This window comes from Camelus dromedarius, chromosome 3 (genome assembly GCF_036321535.1).
Source record: "Camelus dromedarius isolate mCamDro1 chromosome 3, mCamDro1.pat, whole genome shotgun sequence".
NCBI lineage: Eukaryota > Metazoa > Chordata > Mammalia > Artiodactyla > Camelidae > Camelus > Camelus dromedarius.
In genome coordinates this window covers 53,104,293-53,116,943 of record NC_087438.1, presented here as the reverse complement: position 1 = coordinate 53,116,943, position 12,651 = coordinate 53,104,293, and the positions used below count along the sequence as shown (strand labels likewise).

Below are 12,651 nucleotides of genomic sequence, written 5' to 3'. Positions count from 1 at the left end.
AATCAAGAACACAGCAAATCTGTCAACAGCAAATGAAAATTGCAATGTAAATTGTTAAATTGTGAAATGTAAGCCTTGGTGCTGTTTTGTTCTGTGACACTTGGTAAATAGAGAAAATAAGGGAAAATTCTGAGAACTTGCTGTCCCTCCAACAGCCTCTACTTGCCCCTTCTCCCCTTGTGGCCTCCCTTCTCAGGGAGACTGGACAGTCACCAGGGTCCCCGTTTCACGAGCAATGTCGATTCAGACCATGGAGAGCATCACCTGTTTCTGCTCACAGCTCTGCCCGCTCCTCTCCCCTCAGCATAAAACACTGTGGTCAAGCTTCACCTAAACTTTAAAGCCACCACAGTGTCCAGGATGCAACTGTAAGAAGATACTCAGTCCCAGCTATGGGAACTTGGGCATGCCACCTGACTGCTCAACCTTGGTTTCCTTACCTTGGAAATAAAGGTAATTAACCCACTTCCCAGGAGTTGTGAGGATGAAATAAGATAATAGGTGTGAAAGTGCTTTGCAGGAAAAGCACCTCACAAATGATTTCTTGTTAAGGACACCAGTCTCAGGATCTCGAGCTTGTGCTTACTGAGGGTAGTGATCAGTTTCTTTCATCTTCCTTGAAACGGTGTGACCTGAGCCAGTGAATCATTCTATCATACTTATTAGAAGCGGGGCAGAGATGACCAGCTGACCATCCAAATCCCAGCTCCCCCTCACATGGTTTAGAGTTGGTGCTGGAATAGTAGCTGACCAGAAAGAAACTACATTCCAAGCCCCCCTGACATCCTTGTGTGGCCAAGGGTCAAGTTCTTGCCACTGGAATTTGAGTTACAACTTTCAAGAAGAAATGCTTTCTTCTTGTTCTTTTCTCCTCTTCTAGCTCGCTCAACATGTATGAAAATGACCAGACCCAGTTCATAGGGAACCACAAGCCAGCAAGGGTCTGAGTCCCTGATCAGCCCATAAGAGAGGCACCCATCACAAGAAATGTCTGCATGGAGCTGTTACACGAGCATGAAATAAACACCTATGATGTCTGAGCAATTATACATTTCTGGTATCTTTGATAAAGCAGTTGGCATCACCTTAACAAGGAGGGTACATAGTGGTTCTAGGTTTAATTCCTTGCTCTGTGAAGATTTTGTGACCTTGCTCCTGGTACCTATACTTTTATACCTCAGTTACCTCACCAGTAAAAATGTGGATGATAATAATTCTTGCCTCATTGGGTTGTGAAAGTTAATTGATGGAATGCATACAAGGTGCCAGTAATGATAAACGCTCAATAAATGTTGGCCACTACTATTATTAACAGTGTAGGATTACCAAACCTTTTTTGAAAGTTCATTCATTCATTCCCAGGAAAAACGACTACCCATGCAGCTTGTCTCCAGGTGACTGTAGCCATTATATGCGTATCAAATGTCTTCCAAAGAAACATCTCTAGGGCCTTAGCGTTTCCTCTGGACAGTTTGTATCCTTATTGAACATAGTTAACTAGCAAGTCTCCAAGCCTAAAGTTTAAGGCTAAGCTGATACCTGAAGAGTTATGTATATGGATTTAATGATAGTTCATGACTTGACCAACTATTATTTAGAAGCCCCACTCACCTCCCCTCTCCAGGGTGCGGTCAAGGATGCTACTGCCATACAGCTGCAGGTCCGACTACAACCAGCAGAGGGCAGTGCTGCACACAGACTGTTGTAACTTAAGAAGATGCCCAGAGTCTTTCCATCATCAATAGTTCTTTTTTCCCCTCCCCATTTTCATTCCTTGCCTTTAGAGGAATGACTGTGATATTTCAGAAAAGTCTGCTTATCCTCGGTTGTACTCAGTTTTCACAGATTTTAGTCTCTTGTGTGGCTACTGGCACTCGTGTGGTTGGACGAAGCATATCCGCAGAATGTAAGGAGGCCCCTCGCTCTACCGGATCTGCTGGTCTCGCTACCTGCGCTCCTATCCTCCTTCCCTGAGTCACTGGACACCCACCCAGTTTCTGCCAGCGACGCCACCCCATCTTCTCCCACCCATCCATCGCAGATTCCGGGGTTCAGTCCTACTACGTCAGTGATTCTCAACTGTGTGCGGGGTATGATGCATTTCAGAATCTCCTACATGAAGTGTTCCGAAGACACTGTGCCGGCTCCCACTCCATAGCTCCTGAATCGGATGCTGGGGTGGGCCAGAGTATGAAGCAGCTCCCGGGGTGATCAAGGTCTGACAGGCACTCCCACCGCCACCCTGTGCACCGCTGGTGTAGTTAATGAAGACCCAGATGAGGTAAATGGCAGGAGACGGAGAGGACAGCCCAGGTGGGGGTGGAGCTGGCATGACTCAGTAATGGATCGGTTCCCTTCCTATCCCCATTTTCCACCAAGGGAAATCTGAAACCCACTCACTCCCAACAGGTGAGTCACCTCTCTTAACTGACAAAATTACAGCCCTCCAACCATTCTGTCCTCCTCAGTTACACTCTGGGTTTTTATCCACATTCTTTCTCCATCTTTCCTCCCCACTCAGTGTGCAGCCTGCCTCTGCCTCCATCTGTGTCTGGAGCCTGCCTCCCTCCCTGGCTCTCTGGGGACCCCCTCCTCCCATTATCTGTTTCCCACTTGCACCTCTGGGGTCTCCCTCTCCAGGACTCGTGTCCTCTCTCCACAGCCCCATCGCCTGTCCTCAAAGCTTCCCTCTTACCCACTCCCTCCTCCAGCTGTCACCAGTTCTATGAGTTCTCCCTGCCCCTGATGACCCTTCCACTCCGCCCCCTTTTCCTTGTCCTCTGTCCTTCCTTTTTCACTCCTCCCCATGGCTCCCAGCACATCCTCTGAGCTGGCTCATCTCCACGAAGCTCACTCCTCAGACTGACTCCAGAGAGGCTCTGCTGACATGCTCATCTGACGCGTCGTGCCCTGAGTGAAAACTTTCATGGCCTCCTCACCCAAAACCGCTGGGCAAAGCCCCAGCCCTCAAGCATAGTATCCAGCCCTCCTCCACTTGCCTTTCCTTCCCTGCCCCTGCACTTCTCACTCCAGCATTTTGCACCCACGAGCCTCCTAAACAATCATTACCTGTGCCTGGCACTCCTTTCCCCAGTTTGCTTCCTAAAGCAAACTTCCGTTCATCCCACAAAACCCAGCTTGGGCACCACCTCACGTGAAGAGCCTTCCCTGACTCCCTTGGAGATTCTGTCCTTCTCTCTTGCAAGATAACTCTGCTCTAAAATCAGGCTCTTCCTGATGCACCTTCCCACTCATCAACCTTCGAGTCATTAAGCATTGCTGCTCTGCACACTTCTTTCATTCACAGTTCTCTCTTCCTTTCCAAGCTGTGAGCTTCTTGAGGGTGCAGACCAGGACTCACTCATTTCAGCCCTCCTGGTGCCTCGCTCAGCAATTGTGGGAATGGGTCAGAGCCTGACTCTCTGCTTCCTTTCACGGTCTTTAAAGGTCTTTAAAATACCAAATCCCTGCCTTTACTTTGTTCCCACTCCCACTCTCCCCTTCACCCCCTAAAATCTGTTCTCCGCCTGTGTTTCTGATCTTTTAAAGAAGCAGATGAGTCAGCCACATGTCTAAAGTATGCTGTGCCCATTCGCTTCCCATCTTCAACCTCTGGGTCACTGGACACTGGTGACTACCACCTGCCTTGATGCTCTTCCCTCTTCTCTTGGCCTCTGTAGTGGAGAGGCACTGTTTTTGCCGTGCCCATTCCCCGTTCTCCTGGGGACAGCACCCCAGTCTGCCTCTAGGACCTATCCCTCCCTCACTCTCAGTCCATGTGGTTTGGATGCCTCCCTCTGTAACTCGAGATGGGTGTTGACTTAATTCTAAGCATCAGAGCATGACAACCCATTGGCTTAGAAATGGATATACAGTGGGCTACCCCAGAGTCAGGCTCATTCAGAGCCCTAGACTGAAACTGCCTGGAGGAGAACTGCTCTTCCTGGTGGAGAAGGTGGAATGGAGCTCCTGAAAACTGTTTTGTCATCATAAGGAGAAGGTTCCTGGGCCAACACAGTGAGGCAGGATAAGGCGAAAGGAGTGAAAACAAGTCCCCAGATCACTGAGCCCCTGAATGCATCTGAGCCTGGACTATCCCAGACTCACCTGTTATGTGAGTCAAGATCCTCTTTTATCATTAAACTGATTTGAATTGAGTTCCCTATCACTTGTAAACAAAGATCCTGACTAATTATGGTTATTATGATCTGCAGTATATTGGGTATCCCCCTCCATTCTCTTTCTCCTTCCCTGGTTTCTCGTTTTCCTCCCATCTCACACATGTAATCCTGATGCTAACAGAAACGTTCATTTGCAGAATGTTTTACAGCTCAGAAGCCACCTGGCGAGAGCCCTCTCCAGCTCACAACACTCTCCCTACTGAGCACAACCAATTCTGTCGCTCCAATTCTCCCATCTATAGAGTGACCCAAGCTCTCACATCCATTGCGTCTTCTCCACAAAACCCCCACCCTCACTTTTCTAACCACCTGCCATTCTTTCGAATCCCACCAACACCTCTGACTTGTCTGAAACTCAGTTCTTCCTTTCGATTTCTCTTTTTTCAAAACAGTTCTCTTTCTGATTATCTTCATTTTGGCCAAGGTATTAGCATTTTGTAAGTTCCCTGATCGGAAACCCTGGAGTTATCCCTAATTAAAGATATAATGAGTCCTTCCCTCTTGGTTTGGGAATCAGCCCTGATTCAAGCTGGGCTACAGGGAGTGCCAGAGCCTAGTAGGAAAGGGGTGTGCTCTTCTTCCTGGGTGGCGGGGCTGGGAGGAGCCGTGACCTGCGGTGGTCATCTGCCTGCCTGAGAGTGAAGCCAAGCCTGAGGGAAGCAGAGCTGAGGGAGAGAGGGTGGAAGACTCCCGAGGGTGCCGTCTGCACCCCTACACCCAGCCGTGCTGAAGCCAGACCTAAGCCCTGGACATTTCAGTTAAATTGCCATTTTTGTTTCAGCCAGGCTGTTTTCTTTTATAATCCTCTTATAATACTGACACAGACTTTGTCTGTTGCTTGGCACAAGGATTCCAGATCTGATTGCGGATACTTAAGAAAGGTCACACAACCACCGACTGGCCACAGGTCCCCTGAGGAGTCTGGATGGGATGGCCTGAGATGTCCTTTCAGACTCTGAGAACAGGGCTGGGTTTATCGACGAACCGCCTCCTCCCTTTCCCAACTTCTTCCTGTGGGCACATCTCACCACTGCCCTGGTGGGAGCCGCTCCCCTTTCCTATCTTCCCTGTCAACACGGGGCCTCTCGGAGGGGACATGGAGGCTGGGAGCTTGTCTTCTTAGCTCAGTCAGTGTTTATGAGAAGGAAGGGAGGGAGGGAAGAGAGAGAGAAAGGAACAAAGGGAAGGGAAAGGAAGGCAAGAAATCTACCATTCATGGTATTTTAAGAACTTAATTGTGAAGCTCCATCTTGACTCTTAATTATCAATTCAAAAGCCCCTACTTGTATTGGCTACTTTTTAAAACCTGAAATGCTCCTCTGTGCTTTTAGCTCTATTTTAAGAATAATCCATAGACGACAGTGCTGTGCAACAAACATGCCTATAGTGGAGGCTTCCATTCTGGGGTCACCCTCTCTTGACCTCGTCTTCTTGCTCACCCCTCCACTTTCCCGCGATTTTCTTAGTTTCCTTCTTTATTAGAACGGAGTGCTCAGACACACAGCTGATACGTCGAATCATAAAGGTGTATCAGGGCGTAACTGCAGAGGATCCTTCCAGGCGTGTTTAGACAAGTGACACCATTGTCTAAGTTCTCTAAGAAAAACTCGATAAGGAGACAATCCTCCCTGGCAAGTTACAGAAACAAATAATCTAAGATATGCCTTCTCTGTCTTCATTATGAGAAAGGAAAGAAAGAAAGAAAAGGAAGGAAGAAAGACAGACCCTAGACATCATCTGGTAAGTTTTTCCATCTAGATGTTTCTTAAGTGGTTAGAATGGTGCTGAGTGTAATTGTGGTGGCGGGTCCAGCTGGCCTGGACTCCTTACAAGGGCCTCTGCATTGCGGCGTGTTTAAAATAGTAGTCACTGCCTCCAGCGGACGAGGTTTCTAAGGGAGTGATACTGTTTGTCTGTGCATCCAGCAATTCATATTTAAAATACGTGTTGAGAACTCACTGGGTACTGCACTCTATTAAACTCTGAGGGAGGAGATGCCAAAACATGCGGGCACTGTCCTCGCTCTCTAAGCATTTATAAGCTAATTAGAGAGAGAGGCTACACCCACAGCTCCAGATTTCCCTTCAGCAGAGAGCCAGAAGCCAGTTCTCAGCCCTGGCCTCACATTGCTGTCACCTGAGAAGCTGTAGGACACTGCTGATGCTTGAGCCTCATGCCAAACAATTAAATGAGAAATATCTAGGGAGAGCTTAGGTATGAATATTTTTAACCCTCACCTTGTCGCCCCGCCTTCCCCACCTCCAGGCGAGTCTAAGGTGCAGTCAGATTTGAGACACTTTGGCCTAAATGCTGACTTTCCTTGAACACGGAGACCAGCTTGCTCTCCCTGGTTTCCTTACCCTGAAGGAATAAGTATTATTGACTCTAGAAGGTCCAAATGTTTCCATCAAAGAAACACCTAGGAAACTTCAGACCAAGTCCTCTTTCCCAGAGAGCACAAGGTGGAGGAGGTGGCAGGAGGGGTGTCTCACTGTAGCCCCTGCCCTCACCTGGAAGGTGTCTTGACTCAGGATTGACAAAAGGCAGGGCCAGCCGGCCAGCCCGGGAGATGGTGGAGTCAATCCCCATACACCCCAGCTCTTAGGCTGACCACTTATTTCTCCACAGTCACTGGACTTGCTGGAAGGTGCCTACATTCATGGACTTGGGGTCTGGACTGAATGAGAAATACATTTCAAATCACAGCCCTGGAATCTTCAGAGGCAATGGAGGCTGACCTAGATTTTCTCCTCCCAGGCCTCCATCTCTGACCACATTCCTGGCCAGTACAGGTGCAGAGACCGGTCTAACAGAGGCAAGCCGGCCCCAAGTGTCCCCGGACAGACATTCCGAGGCCCTGACTGCAGCTGCCTGGTGGGGAGATGCAGCCTAGCCTTGATTAAAGGAGTCTTTCATTTCCCTTTGTCTGAGTGAGCCCTTTCAGCCAACGTGAATCCATCCGTTCAGCTGATTCTAACCTAACTGCCAGCACTGGCAGCCAAAACCTCTACCACCCTGACCTACCTCTGTAACTGCCCTGACCGACATATCTGTGTCCTCTCACTGACAGTTCACACTGGCCAGGCTCCAAGCTCTACCTCAGAATATGATTCATCGAGAACACCAGAGCATGGGAGACGCAGACTGGAAACTTCTTATATGTTACAGGCAAAAAAAAAAAAAAAAAAAGTGAGACTGAGCAATGGAGAAACAAGCTTCCAATTCACTGTCTCCTAAGGGTGAGGGCAGGCTGCTTTGTCCAGAAGGTAGTACGTTTTCCAAGGCTCCAGAGGGGCTTTGAGAGCTTACTCAGGCCTACTGCTGAGGAGGGAACAAGAGTTTTTTCACCAATAGAAAAATCCAGGCCTGAAAGCCCACTTTACCCAGTGTCAGCGTGGTCTGGGCCTTCCAGAAGGGCTTTGGCATCATAAAATCTCACTTGCTCACAAGCTGTGTTTTTTGGGAATCAGTGACACCTAGGGCTGTGGTCCCTCAATTGCCTCCCCTAAATGTTGGCCCTGCCCTGAAGGGTGAGATCAGGCCATCTGACCCCCTTTTGTCCCTAGCCCTCCTGTCCCCCGAGTCTCAAAGTGTCACAATCTTAAATGTCATCTCTAGACCATCTTTAGTCAATTCTCTTCTTCCCAGCCCTCATTTTGAATGAGCTTGGAAGGAGTGAGAATGCCTGCCTCGAGCCTGTGTTCACAGAAGACATTTCCGCTTGCCCGAGGAGGTGGAACCTGCTTGTCTGGGGGAGCAGGGAATTTAGCCCACGAAGTCTCCACACGGCGCCAGCTGCATTCTAACAGTTCATCCCACCAACATGCACTCTGTTTCTACTACATGCCAGGTGAGGGCCAGGCTGCACACTATACAGGATACAAAACTGAGTAAGGAGCAGCCCTTCAGAACAGAGAGTAGGGAGGGCAGTGATGCCCAGGATTCCTGGGGAGGGGGAGCAATTTCAAGTGCTGTGTTACTGATATTGATCTAAAATGGTATCTCATAGCTTCGTTCAGGCCATTTGCAAAATGGGAAATTCCCCATCCTGACTCTGTCCCAGAAGGAATTTGTAAACTTACCCCATGTTGTCCCAGAGCCCCTCACTGAGCCACCATTGCCAATTTTCTGCTGTCTTGGCGGGGCACCTCCACTGGTGATTGGTATGGCTTCCTGTGTGGCTATCCTATCCATCACTGGGCGTTCTCCTCCTTAAGACAAGAGCAGCCTTAGGGGTCCTACATAAAAGTATGTGTGTTCCCTTCCAAACTCATTCTATGAGGCCAGCATCACCCTGATATCAAAACCAGACAAAGATATCACAAAAAAAGAAGACTGTAAGGCAATATCACTGATGAACATAGATGAAAAATCTCAACAAAATAGTAATTATTAATTAATATTAGTTATTAAACCAAATCCAATAATACATTAAAAAGAACATACACCATGATCAAGTTGGATTTATCCCAGGGATGCAAGGATATTTCAATGTCAACAAATCAATCAGTATATTACACCCCATTATCAAACTGAAGAATGAAAACCATATGAACATCTCAATAGATGCAAAAAAAAGCTTTGACAAAATACATTCTTTTTATGATAAAAACTCTCTAGAAAGTGGGCTTAGAGGAAACATACCTCAGCATAATAAAGGCCATATATGACAAGCCCACAGCTAACATCATACTCAATGGTGAGAAGCAGAAAGGTTTTTCTCCAACATCAGGATGGAGACAATGATGCCCACTCTTGCCACTGCTTTCAACATAGTTTTGGGAATTCTAGCCACAGCAGTCAGATTAGAAAAAGAAATAAAAGGAATCCAAACTGGAAAGGAGGAAGTAAAACTGTCACTGTTGGCAGATGACATACTATACATAGAAGATCCTAAAGATGCCACCAGAAAACTACTAGAGTTCATCAATGAATGTAGTCAAGTTATAGGATACAAAATTAACACACAGAAGTCTGTTGCATTTCTATACACTAACAACAAACTATCAGAAAGAGGAATTAAGAAAACAATCCCATTTACCATTGCTTAAAAAAAAAAAAAAAAAAACCTAAGAATAAACCTACCTAAGGAGGTAAAAGACTTGTACTTGGAAAACTGTAAGACACTGATTAAAGACATTGAAGATGACACAAACTGATGGAAAGATATACCATGGCCTTGAATTGCAAGAATTAATATTGTTAAAATGATCATACTACCCGAGGCAATCTACAGATTCAATGCAATCCCTATTAAAATGCCAATGGCATTTTTCACAGAACTAGAACAAATAATTTCAAAATTTGTGTGGAAACACAAAAGACCCTGAATAGCCAAAACAATCTTGAGAAAGAAGAACGGAGCTGGGGGAATCACACTCTCTGACTTCAGACTATACTACAAAGCTGGCAGCAATCAAAAACAGTATGGTATTGGCATAAAAACAGACACACAGATCAACAGAACAGGAGAGCCCAGAAATAAACCCATGCGCTTATGGTCAATCAAGCTACAACAAAAGAGGCAAGAATAAACAATGGAGAAAAGACAGTGATTTCAATAAGTATTGTTGGGAAAATGGGACAACTACATGTAAAAGAATGAAATTAGAACATTATTACCATATAAAAAATAAAATCAAAATGGATTAAAGACCTAAATGTAAGACCAGATACCATAAAACTCTTAGAGGAAAACATAGGTAGAACACTCTTTGACATAAATTACAGCAATTTTTTTTTAAATTCATCTCCTAAAACAAGGGAAATAAAAGCAAAAACAAACAAATGGGGCCAAATTAAACTCAAAAGCTTTTGCACAGCAAAGGAAACCATCAACAAAAGAAAAAGACAACCTTCTGAATGGGAGAAAATATTTGCAAATGATATCACAGATAAGGGGTTAATACCCAACATATATAAACAACTCAACATCAAGAAACAATTCAAGATTAAAAAATGGGCAGAAGACAGGGAACTGTATTCATTATCTTGTAATAACCTATAAGAATATGAAAACAAATATATATGTATATATATGACTGAATTATTATGCTGTACACCAGAAATTGACAAAACTGATTATATTTCAATAAAATAAATATAGATAAAAATAAGAAGTTTAAAAAAATGGGCAGAATAACTCAATAGACAATTTTCCAAATAAGAAATGCAAATGGCCAATAGGCACATGAAAAGATGCTCAACATCACTAATTAGGGACATGCAAATCAAATCCACAATGAGCTATTACCCCATACCTGTCAGAATGGCTATCACCAAAAAGAACACAAATAACAAGAGTTGGCGAGGACGTGGAGAAATGTGGAGAAACCCCTTGTACACTGTTGGTGGGAATGTAAATTGGTGCACCCACATGGAAAACAGTACGGAGTTTTGTCAAAAAACATAAATTGAACTACCATGTGACCAAGCAATTCCACTACTGGGTATACATCCAAAAAAAAAACAACACTAATTTGAAAAGATACATGGACCCCAATGTTCACAGCAGCATACTTACAATTGCCAAAATATGGAAGCAACTTAAGTGTCCATCAACAGATAACTAGATAAAGAAGATGTGGTATAGATATACAGTGAAATACTACTTAGCCATAAAAAAGAAGGAAATGTTGCCATTTGCAGCAACATGGATGGATTTGGAGGGCATTATGTTAAGTGAAATATGTCAGAGGAAGACAAATACTGTTATGATGTCACTTAAGTGTGGAATCTAAAAATACAACAAACTAGTGAACATACCAAAAAAAGAAGCAGGCTCATACATATGGAGAACTAGTGGTTATCAGTGGGGAGAGGGAACAGGGGAGGGGCAGGATTGGGTGGGGAATTAAGAGGTACAAACTATTAGGTATAAAATAAGCTACAAGATACATTGTATAACACAGGGAACAAAGCAAATATTTAAGAGAACCATAAATGGAGTATAATCTTTAAAAATTGTATATCACTATACTGTATACCTGTAACTTATATAATATTATAAATCAACTACACTCCAATTAAAAAACAAACAAACTAAAAACCAATTTTTAAAAATGGCGACCATTTGCAACAACACGGACTTACCCTGAGGGCATTACGCTAAGTGAAGTAAGCCAGAGAGAGACAAATCCTGCACGTTCACAACAGATACATGCCTCAAATCATATTGTATACCTAAAACTAACACAATTTTATGTGTCAATTATATCTCAATAAAAAAATAATTTTAAAAATTTAAACGAAAGAAACAAAAAGAGAGTGTCTGTGTTCCCTCAGTTGAGAACTCCCCCCCCCCCCACTGCTGCTGCCGAAGGCAGAGCGGGGCCACGAACCTCATGAATTGGGGGATCAAGCACCCTTCTCTCAGCCCTCAAAAGGGTTCATTTGGAATAAAGACTAATTTAGGCAAAAGCAGGGAAAGTGTTCTTACCTTAAACTTTCCAGCGAGGCCCAAGGAAGTGCAACCCGAGAGAGCGCGGCGTCTTCAACCCCCACACGCCCTGCCCTGCGTTCTGTCCTCTGGAGTCACCTTCAGCTTTCGTTCTCAACTCTCTTTTCTGGGAGAAGTTTTTGGAGGGCCATCCCCCATCTCACTTCAGTTATTTCGGTGAATCTTTCTTTCCTGAGTCAGCCCTTTCGCGACACATTTCTGAAGCGGGAGCCCTTAACCTCGGCGCCGGGCTTTAAGCACTGACACCTGGGTTCCGCCCGAGGGTTCTGATTCAGGTGGTTTGGGGCGGGGCCCAACCATCACGAGTTTCGGTTTCGGTTTCGGTTTCGAGCTTCCCAGGTGATCCTCATGTGCTGTTGAAGGGCTGCGACTTAGCTTTTCTCTGGGCAGGCTTTCTTTTACACTCTGTTTTCTATGTGCTCTCATTATAGAAAAAAAGAGCTGAAGCCAGGACAATAGCTTAGTTCTGAAAGTTCACCTAGCCCTCCCCTCCCCCCAAAGTGATGTATCTTTCTTGTTTTCAGCCAGGGTTCAGAGACCTCTGGTTCTGGGTCCAAATGTCACCCTCGGTGTTACCAGATTTCAGAAGTATTGCCCTATTTCTGCTTATATTTGTGAAAACCTAACCACACCATTATATCCAAAAAGCCACACCAGGAGGCTGTTACTCCATATGTCATGGCCGTGTGTGGCCCTCTGGGTGTGTCTTTTTCCATTTCTTTTTGTCTCTGCTTTCCTCTGCCCCTCAGTTTTTTCACCTTTAAAATATCTTTGGGTGTATTATAAAATATAACTAAACTACTTAATTTTTGTCCATGTTTTTTGCAAATAATTTTTGATCTTCATTTTTTACTTTTTTAAAGATACAGTTCTCTCTGAAAGAAAAATGAATGGATGGCTACTTAGGGGCCTCCCTTCAGTTTGTCAAGACAGGATGGGGTGGGGAGAGCACTGTCCAGGGGTAACCAGAGTCCTGCCTCCATCCTTCACTAGCCATGTGCCCAGGGATGC

General features: G+C 45.1%; 1 protein-coding gene across 1 annotated transcript in view; it reads right to left on the bottom strand.

Moving 5' to 3' along the window:
- THBS4 (thrombospondin 4) overlaps nt 1-11,859 on the bottom strand; it is a 179,654-nt gene extending 167,795 nt beyond the window's left edge. The window contains exon 1 of the mRNA XM_064481950.1: nt 11,620-11,859. The gene's annotated coding sequence lies outside the window, so the exon portion shown is untranslated. The remainder of the gene's footprint in view (nt 1-11,619) is intronic.
- Between the last annotated feature and the right edge of the window lie 792 nt (nt 11,860-12,651).